The 10,254-nt window shown below is 43.5% G+C and overlaps 1 protein-coding gene across 1 annotated transcript in view; it reads left to right on the plus strand.

Annotated features, from left to right (window-relative positions):
• Positions 1-7,475, plus strand: part of LOC121276090 (disintegrin and metalloproteinase domain-containing protein 12-like) — a 215,287-nt gene extending 207,812 nt beyond the window's left edge. The window contains exon 13 of the mRNA XM_041184030.1: positions 7,004-7,475. The gene's annotated coding sequence lies outside the window, so the exon portion shown is untranslated. The remainder of the gene's footprint in view (positions 1-7,003) is intronic.
• Positions 7,476-10,254: the final 2,779 nt, after the last annotated feature.

The raw sequence follows: 10,254 nt of genomic DNA on the forward strand, positions 1-10,254 counted from the left end.
TGAGTAAAATTATTCCCTTTACTCTTACTTCTAGTTTAGAGAATATTAAGGACAGAAGAAATGCTCACCAGGCCCACTTACCACGGCCTCCGCTTTCCTTACTGAGGGAAGGTAGGAAATAAAGTGACACCCACTTCCCTCTTCAGCGAACTCCCTCTCTCACTAAGCTCCAACTGAAGCTTTGTAATGCAACCCAGAGCAGCACTCCAGTGCCGATCATCAGAAATAGCAGCAAGTCAATTGGCCAACTGAGCCTGCTCTGCCACTTAATAAGATCATGGCTGTGAGATTCTGGCCTAAATCCCACTTTCACGGCTGCCCCCCACAATCCTAGACTCCCTCGGAGATCAATATTGAATATATTCAATGACCCAGCCTTCCCTGCTCTCTGTGGATGAAAATTACAAACATTAATGACCCTCTGAGAGAAGAAATTCCATCATCCTCACAGCATCTACCCTGTTAAGCCTCCTCAGAATATTATATGTTTCAATAAGGGAATATTGTAAGAATACAGTAAGCCATTCTGCTATCTGCATTCCTAATTCCTTTAGTCAGTTCTGATCAAAGCCATCAGGACCAGGCTAATTATACACTCTATAGCCAGCATCCCCAGTACAAGCTGCACATCAATATTCACCCCATTTGTTACCTCTATCATATCTGAGTTGTGTCAATATGATATAAAGAAAAATCCAGAATTTAACCTTTTCACATTTTTTTAAAAATTGCTTGCCTGCTGAACCAAAAAAAAGGCTTTTTTTTATTCATTCATGGGCTGTGGGTTTCACTGGCTGGGCCAGCATTTATCGCCCATCCCTAGTTACCCTTGAGAAGGTGGTGGTGAGCTGCCTTCTTGAATCGCTGCAGTCCATGTGGGGTAGGTACACCCACAGTGCTGTTAGGGAGGGCGTTCCAGGATTTTGACCCAGCGACAGTGAAGGAACGAGGATATATTTCCAAGTCAGGACAGTGAGTGACTTGCAGGGGACCTTCCAGGTGGTGGTGTTCCCATCTATCTGCTGCCCTTGTCCTTCTAGGTAGTAGTGGTCTTGGGTTTGGAAGTTGCTGTTGAAGGAGCCTTGGTGAATTCCTGCAGTACATCTTGTAGATAGTACACTCTGCAGCTACTGTGTGTCGGTGGTGGAGGGAGTGAATGTTTGTGGATGTGCTGCTTTATCCTGGATGGTGTCGAGCTTCTTGAGTGTTGTGGGAGCTGCACTCATCCAGGCAAGTGGAGATTATTCCATCATACTCCTGACTAGTAGATGGTGGACAGGCTTTGGGGAGTCAGGAGGTGAGTTACTCGTCACGGGATTCCTAGCCTCTGACCTGTTCTTGTAGCCACAGTATTTATATGGCTAGTCCAGTTCAGTTTCTGGTCAATGGTAACCCCCAGGACATTCATGGTGGGGGATTCAGTAATGGTAATGCCATTGAACTTCAAAGGGTGATGGTTGGATTCTTTATTGTTGGAGGTGGTCATTGCCTGTCACTTGTATGGCGTGAATGTTACTTGCCACTTGTCAGCCCAAGCCTGGATATTGTCCAGGTCTTGCTGAATTTGGACATGGACTGCTTCAGTATCTGAAGAGTCGCGAATGGTGCTAAACATTGTACAATCATCAGTAAACATCCCCACTTCTGACCTTTTGATAGAAGGAAGGTCATTGATGAAGCAACTGAAGGTGGTTGAGCCAAAGACACTACCCTGAGGAACTCCTGCAGTGATGTCTTGGAGTTGAGATGACTAACCTCCAACAACCACAACCATCTTCCTTTGTGCTGGATATGACTCCAGCCAGCAAAGAGTTTTTCCCTGATTCCCACTGACTCCAGTTTTGCTAGGGCTCCTTGATACCACACTTGGTCAAATGCTGCCTTGATGTCAAGGGCAGTCACTCTCACCTCACCTCGGGGGTTTAGGTTTTTTGTCCATGTTTGAACCAAGGCTGTAATGAGGTCAGGAGCTGAGTGGCCCTGGCGGTCAGTGAGCAGGTACTAATGCTGCTTGATAGCACTGTTGATGACTCCTTCCATTACTTTACTGATGATGGAGAGTAGACTGATGGGGCGGCAATTGGCTGGGTTGGATTTGTGCTGCTTTTTTGTGTACAGGACATACCTGGGCAATTTTCCACATATCCAGGTAGATGCCAGCATTGTAACTGTACTGGAACAGCTTGGCTAGGGGTACAGCAAGTTCTGGAGCACAAGCCTTCAGCACTATTGCCATCTTCAGCTGCTTCATCAATAACCTTCCTTCCACCATAAGGTCAGAAGTGGGCATGTTCGCTGATGGTTGCACAATGTTCAGCACCATTTGCAACTCCTTAGATACTGAAGCAGTCCATGTCCAAATGCAGCAAGGCCTAGACAATATCCAGACTTGGGCTGACAAGTGGCAAGTAACATTCGCGCCACACAGAATCACAGTGCAGAAGAGGCCCTTCAGCCCATCTACACCGACACGTGAGAAACACCTGACCTACCTACCTAATCCCATTTACCAGCACTTGGCCCATAGCCTTGAATGTTATGATGTGCCCAATGCTCATCCAGGTACTTTTTAAAGGATGTGAGGCAACCCACCTCCACCACCCTCCCAGGCAGTGCATTCCAGACTGTCACCACCCTTGTGTTCTCCTATTGCCTCTGCTTTATGGGTCAATAAAATTCAAAATACCTTCTCATGTTTACCTATGTAACCTTTGTGAGTTGTCAAAGTTCCTTGTCACTTCTAACCTTCCCTTTGAAATTCAACAGCTGAGAAACAAAGCCTCCACTTATCTCATAATACAAATTTTAAATCCAACCTATTCACTCATAAATCCAACTTCACCATAACCTTTCATTACAAATACATAAACTTAACACCTTTACCCTTTGATATCTCAGTTCTTACAGACAAGCTGCCTTTATTAACCTCCCCCAGTTTAATTAATCACGGACGCACACACGGCCTTCTTTACAGAATACACCATACTCCCAAAAATATTTTTAAAATAATATCCATCATCACAGGGAGTACATTAGCATGCAGGGATTCCCAACATGCCTGTGGGCTAAATGGATGACAGCCACATCCTCAAAGACATGAGCTATGGGAAGCTTGCTATCGGCACGAGACTAACAGGTTCCTCACATCTGCGATACAAGGGCGCCTGCAATCGAGACCTCAAGTTTACTGGGATTGGAGTCAATGCATGATAAGTCCTCGCTACTGACTGGACTGCCTGGGGCCAAGCAGTCAGGAAGGGTATGGAAAAAGTACAGGACAAAAGAAATAACCAAATGGCAGAAAAGAGAGTCTGCCGGAAGGAAAAAACATCAGTCAGCCTCGGGCCAACATAATTCATCTGTGCCAGGTGCAGAAGGGACTGCCACTCACAAATCGGCTTCTTCAGCCACAACAGACAAAGTGACAGCAACATACAACTTGGGTGCAATCCATTGTCTCGCAAGATGGATGGATGCCATCATATGAGGGCAGTGAACTCAGTTGAGAAAAAACATGATGAGTTGAGATGGAGGTTGAAATTAATGAGGGCGTGAAGCTGTTGAGTGTAGAGACTGAGAGAGAGAAGCAGTGAAGATATCTCAATGGTAATATTTTTAACGTACTTGAGAAGGCGATAGAGAATGATAATTGTAAAAGAGTGGTGAGGGGTCAAACAAGGTGAGAGGCTCAAAGGGGGAAATAGTGCCAGAGAAGTAAGGGATCAGGCCAAGGAGGTTTTGTGATAAGCGCTATAAAGCTACCAGGACAGGAGACTTCATTATGGGGAAAGGTGTCATCACCTGTCAGCCAAGTTTCCATTAAGGCCTTGATGTCAATGTAATCATCAACAATAAGTTCATGGGGTCTATGAAGAGTTCAGGATAGCATGCCAGGAGCAGCACTAGTCCAGACCAATTAATTATCCGAAGACTATGCCACTGTATTTCAGATTCCCAAGCCAGCAGAAACAATCTCACAATACTATCAAGACCCTTTGGAATCTTGTATGTTTCAATGAGATTACCTCTCATTCTTCTACACTCCAGGAATTAAAGGTCAAATTTACTCAGCCTATCATCATATGATAACCCTCTCATCCCAGGGACCAATTTGGTGAACCTTCACTGTAGCACCTCCAATGAAAGTAAACATGGAGACCAGAATTACAAATAGTATTCCGAATGTGGTCTCACCAAAGTCCTGTGCAAGTGAAGGAAGGCTTTTTTTATTTCTGTGCTCCAATACCTTTGCAATAAAAATATTCTGCTTTTCTATTCTTAAGACTAACATGAATAACTTCACACTCCCCCGCTTGATACTCCATCTGTCATCTTGTAGCCCATTCACTTAACCTGTCGATATTTCTTTGCAGCTTTGTGTCCTCCCCACAGCTTACAGTTCTACTTAGCTTGGTACCATCAGCATACACAACTCTCTGGCTCTTTGTCTAAGTCATTAATATAGAATGTAAATAGCTGAGGCCCCAGCACTGATCCTTGAGGCTCTCCGCTGGTCACAGCCTGCCCCATTTATGCCCAGTTGGTTATGCTCTCAGTTCGTTAACCAATCCTCTATCCATGCTACTACATTATCTCCAACTCCATGAGCCCTTATGTTGCCTATTAACCTGTTTGGCACTTTATCAAACTGACTTTTGAACATTCAGGTATACCACATCTTCTGGTTCCTCTTTGTTTACCCCATTGTGACATCCTCAAAAATTCTAATAAACTCCTCAAACACAATTATCCTTTTGTAAAACCTACTTTGTCTGGTCATACTATAATTTTCTAAGTATATCCTGAATGATAGATTCCACCATTTTCCCAACAACTGATGTGAGGGTAGCAGGCATCCCTGTTCCTTGTTCTCTTGCTTTCACCTTTCAGGAGAGTGATGGAATACTCTCCACTTACCTGCATGAGTGCAGCCCCAACAACATGCAAGAAGCTCAACATTAATATTCGCGTCGCACAAGTGCCAGGCAATGACCAATCCAACAAGAGAGTATCGAACCATCTTAATGTTCAATGGCATTACCATCACTGAATCCCCGACTACCAACATCCTGGGGGTTACCAATGACCAGAAACTGAACTGGACTAGCCATATAAACACTATGGCTACAAGTGCAAGTCAGAGGCTAAGAATCCTGCGATGAGTAACTCACCTCCTGACTCCCCAAAACCTGTCCAACATCTACAAGGCACAAGTCAGGAGTGTGATGGGATACTCCCCACTTGCCTGGATGAGTGCAGCTCCCACGACACTCAAGAAGCTTTAAACCATCCAGGCCAAAGCAGCCTGCTTGATTGGAACCCCTTCCACCCAAACATTCATTCCCTCCACCACCGATATACAGCAGCAACAGTGTGTACCATCTGCAAAATGCACTGCAGGAATTCACCAAGGCTCCTTCGACAGCACCTTCTAAATCCACAGCCACTACCATATAGAAGGACAAGGGCAGCAGATAGATGGGAACATCACCACCTGGAAGTTCACCACCAGGTCACTCACCCTTCTGACTTGGAAATATATCGCTGTTCCTTCACTGTTGCTGGGTCAAAATCCTTGAACTCCCTCCCTAACAGCACTGTGGATGTGCCTACACCACATGGACTGCAGCGGTTCAAGAAGGCAGCTCACCACCACCTTCTCAAGGGCAACAAGGGATGGGCAATAAATGCTGGCCTAGCCAGTGAAGCCCACAGCCCATGAATGAATTAAAAAAGATAATCTAGGACAAAGCAGCCCTCTTGTTTGGCACCCCATCCACCACCATAAACATGCAGTCCCACTACCAACCATGCACAGTGTGTACCATCTAGAAGATGCACTGCAGCAACTCACCAAGGCTCCTTCAACAGCACCTTCCAAATTTGCAACCTCTATCACCAAGAAGGACCAGGGCAGTAGATGCAAGGGAACACCACTACTTGGCATGATTCCGTCCTTGTGACACATCATCCTGATGAGAAATGCTATTGCTGTTCCTTCAGTTGTTGGGTCTAGATCTTGGAACTCCCTCTCTAACAGCACTATGGGTGTACCTACACCACATGGACTGCAGCGGTTCAAGAAGATGCCTCACCACCACCTTCTCAAGGGCAATTTGGGATGGGCAATAAATGCTGACCCAGCCAGCAATGCCCACATTCCATGAATGAAAAAAAATACAAGCCAAGGCCTTAAGAAACTCAATGTTTAGCTGAAAACTGGTACAAAGGGTTTCCTATTCCTGTTGCAGGCTGTTGGTTACAGCTCAGATGGTCTGAAGAAATCTTCATAACATACATAGGTTAACTGTAAGTCTTTATTGACTCTTAGAACTATTTATAAATATAAGTAAAGGGTACAAGCTGGGAGCTGTTTCCATGCTTGCTGGTACTCACGGCTCTGTCCAACATGAGACTTGTTCAAGTGCAGGTCATGTTTTCTCTTACATCACTGTGTGGGCAGTACTGTACTCAATCTCACATTAACTCCATATGTGCCAGACCCTTATATGACAGCTTCTTCATGCTCCCTTCCCTGTTGTCACCCACTTGCTCCTCATTCAGTTTTCTTTTATTGGGAGAGAGGTGTTGGGTGGCTGGGGGCACCATCTTATGAACCAGACTACCCAAAACATCCTCCTGTAAGATAAAGCTAGGTGAGCCTCGAGGTCAGCAGTCCTCTGCTTGAGCAAAACAAACCTTTTACACTTGATAATTCTGTACTCTTCCTGGAAATTTCACAGATTCATAAACCCTACCACATACAAGTCTAGCTTCTGGTATTTCCACCAACTCCAGAGCTTACAGTTCTGTGGAAAGTGAAGCACAACTTCCCATTGGCACAAAGTGTAAAAACAGTTTGTTATTTGTAAAGGTAATCTTGCCACAGTGCAAGAGAGCAACGAGAAAGAGAATTTAATAGTATGGGGGAAAGAAATTCTCTGCTGGTCCATTCCCTACTGAACCATTTAACATTGATTAATACTTTTTCTTCTCCCTACAGCTTCAGACATCGACCAGTGAACTGCAATGAACTTATCAATTATACAAAATCGCCATATGTACCATTATCACATCTCTGTTCTGTGTATTACTTTGTATTAAAAAGCGAGAAATTTGCTGGGAAGCGATGCAGATCAGAGACGATTCGATGAGGACAATTCTAGTTAATCTGAATAAGAAGCCAAAACTCCCACTGTAGCAATCATTCACAGTAAGGGCAAGAAAGTCAATCATAAATATTTCGTGAGATATGCTAAACAGTTATTTCACTTCATTGATTATAGATGCTGCTACTGTATGGTGGAGGGAATGGATGCTTAAGGTGGCCAATGGAGTGCCCATCAAGCGGCTTGCTTTATCCTGGATGCTGTTGAGCTTCTTGAGCTACACACATCCAGGCAAGAGGGGAGTATTCCATCGCACTCCTGGTTTGTACCGTGTAGATGGTGGACAGGCTTTGGGGAGTCAGGAGGTGAGTTACTCATCGCAGGATTCCCAGCCTCTGACCTGCTCTTATTGCCAGAGTATTTAAACATTTAAAAAGCTTCGAGTATTTAAACATTTAAAAAGCTTCATGAATAATTTTAAAAATCAGCTAAATCTTCTTTAATAAGTTATTTAAAAAATCTGATACTTAAATCTGATGAGAGTTGGAACTGTCCCACAGCCATTTTGAAAGTTGAAATCATCTGGTCCGGTACCGGTCCAGACACCAAATACTCACAAACTGCCTCTGGAGCCACTAGTGCCTGTAAACAGCAGCCCTAAAATATGCTGTCATAAGAGACCATAAGACATAGGAGCAGAAATTAGGCCATTCGGCCCATTGAGTCTGCTCCGCCATTCAATCATGGCTGATAAGTTTCTCAACCCCATTCTCCCGCCTTCTCCCCGTAACCTTTGATCCCCTTACCAATCACATGTCATCTTAATCCTGATGTCTGAGCTCACAAGCAAGCTCTCTGAGGGAACATAGAATGGCCATGGCAACTTTGGGATACCTGTGGACCTCACACTGTGCACTGGCTACTGCTGTCAGCTTCAGCACCGTTCACACTGCAAAATACGGGCCACTAATCAGACTAAAAACGTACAAATTATTTGCGTTAATTTAAAGTGTTTTCATACAGCAAGACAATGCAGCTAACAGGAATAATATTGCACATAACAAAAACCTTCTCATTTAATTGTAACAATTTTCAGGATAGCAATATTACTGTTGAACATGTGAATATGTTGAACATATGTTTTGTCTAACTTGGTTCTGAGATGGGCTCCTAAACACAGTTAGTGAGTCACATGGTTCCAGTTTAAGCTTTGGTGGAGAAAAACAATGTTATGATTATTATGAATTTTAAACAATATTGCCAAGGGATGTAACAATGATTATTTTAAATTAAAATACTGCATTAATCACTCACCTGTCTGTTTTATTGCTGTGAATACTTAAAAACATTTTTCCTCTGCTTGATGCACTCTTCAGGTGCATCGTCGGTACTCTGAGCAGGGAGATGTACTCACACGGAAGTAAGGTCATGGAATCATAACAGTGTAAGCAACAGCAGGACTGAGCCATTTGATCCCTTGAGCCTTCTCTGACATTCAATTAGGTCATGGCTGATCACATTGTTGCCTTTACTCCCTTTTCTGCCCCCCATAACCCTTGACTCTCTCATAGATCAAAAACATGTCTAACTCAGGTTATATCTTGTTACGATATTGATATTGTTATTAATTTTATATTCTAATCTCTGTAAAGACTGATAATTTTTTTTAAAATTTTGATCTTCCAGTTGATAGCTGAAAGGATGACATGAAAATATTAATGTTTTAAAACTTGTGCTGTAACTAACAGGCTAAAAGCACTTTTGAATAAACACAATTCATTTTAGTGCAGACGGAGACGATGTCCATCATCATGAAATCGGAGCCAGTGACCCAAATCCAGAAGTGCAAGTCCCCAAACTTGGCCACCTATCACTTTGATAGGAGTGAATAGAGCCAGGTCATGGCTGCATATCCATAGCTCATGGAGACAGCTGCACATGTTAACGTGCAAATTCCTTCAGTTAAATCTGACTTTCATTAGTAAGATGTCCAAAACATGACTTGTAGGAGGAGAAGGTCTAAACTTAACAGTGTTCTTTGGAGAGGTAGGGTACTGTTAAGGACAGGGGAAGGAGGCAAAACTGAACTCCTTTATTTTTTCACCATCTGTCTGTAAGCAGGGGTACTATAAATTTTGAAATAGGCTGTGGTATGTTTCCCCAAATCCTCTGTTGGTGACATCAATTTTTAAAGGGGTTCATAGCAAACTCACTTCAGGGTTAAATTAGATGTATAGTTTATTCCCACACTCAAACCCAGGGAATAGTCACAACATTATACAGGAATACAAGCACACAATAAGAAGATATTTACAATAAAATGCACCGCAAGTGTAGGTATCAGTTCACACGAATGCCAGTGTCCAGAAAGTCAGAGTCCAATGAGGGTTCAGCTAGCTGAAGCAGGATTTCGGAGAAATGCTTTAAAGTTGATGGTGATACAGTGAGATGAAATTGGTGCAGAGAGACTTGGTTTGCTTAGTAGGGCAATGGCAGGAATCTTCCAAAGGAACAGATTTTGAGGAGGTTTGGACTTGATGCAGAATGTGGGTCAGCCTGGAGTCCTGCTTTGATGTTTCCAGGCTGAAATTTAAACAGCAGACTGAACTACAAGTCTGAAAATATAATATTAAAATTTCAGAGTGTCTAGAAACTTGGGTCTTATGATTCTGCCCATTAATGAGTGGGTTGCAGGTTTCTATGCCTCTGGTCAAAATCTAGTGTCCATTTTAGGAGATAAACAATGGCTTTTCATACCTCTGCAGGTATAATGAGTTTCAATGGCTTCCCTTTGTTATAGTATCAGCCCTGGGAAACAGGTCATTTGCAGCTCCCTGATTTCATTGATCATAATGGGCCTGAGCTTCCATGGAGCGGTAATCAGAGTCAGATTGCCACACCACTCCTAGGTTCCTACCTCAAAATCCAAGGGATCCTTTCCCACCTGACCTTCTGATTCAGACAGGGCAAGAACTGTGTAGGGCAGCATGTTCTGAAGCCTTAAGCTGAGGGCTGGAAAGTTGGAAGTAATGAAGCCAAGTCCCTTTTTATATTGCACTAGCTGCTGTAAAAGAGTTCAAAGGTCCAGCCACTTTCAAGTCAGGGAGAATGAAGTTTTATAAGGAGCGGGTAGGATTGGGAAGGG

The sequence above is a fragment of the Carcharodon carcharias genome, chromosome 1 (genome assembly GCF_017639515.1).
Source record: "Carcharodon carcharias isolate sCarCar2 chromosome 1, sCarCar2.pri, whole genome shotgun sequence".
NCBI classification, from domain to species: Eukaryota; Metazoa; Chordata; class Chondrichthyes; order Lamniformes; family Lamnidae; genus Carcharodon; species Carcharodon carcharias.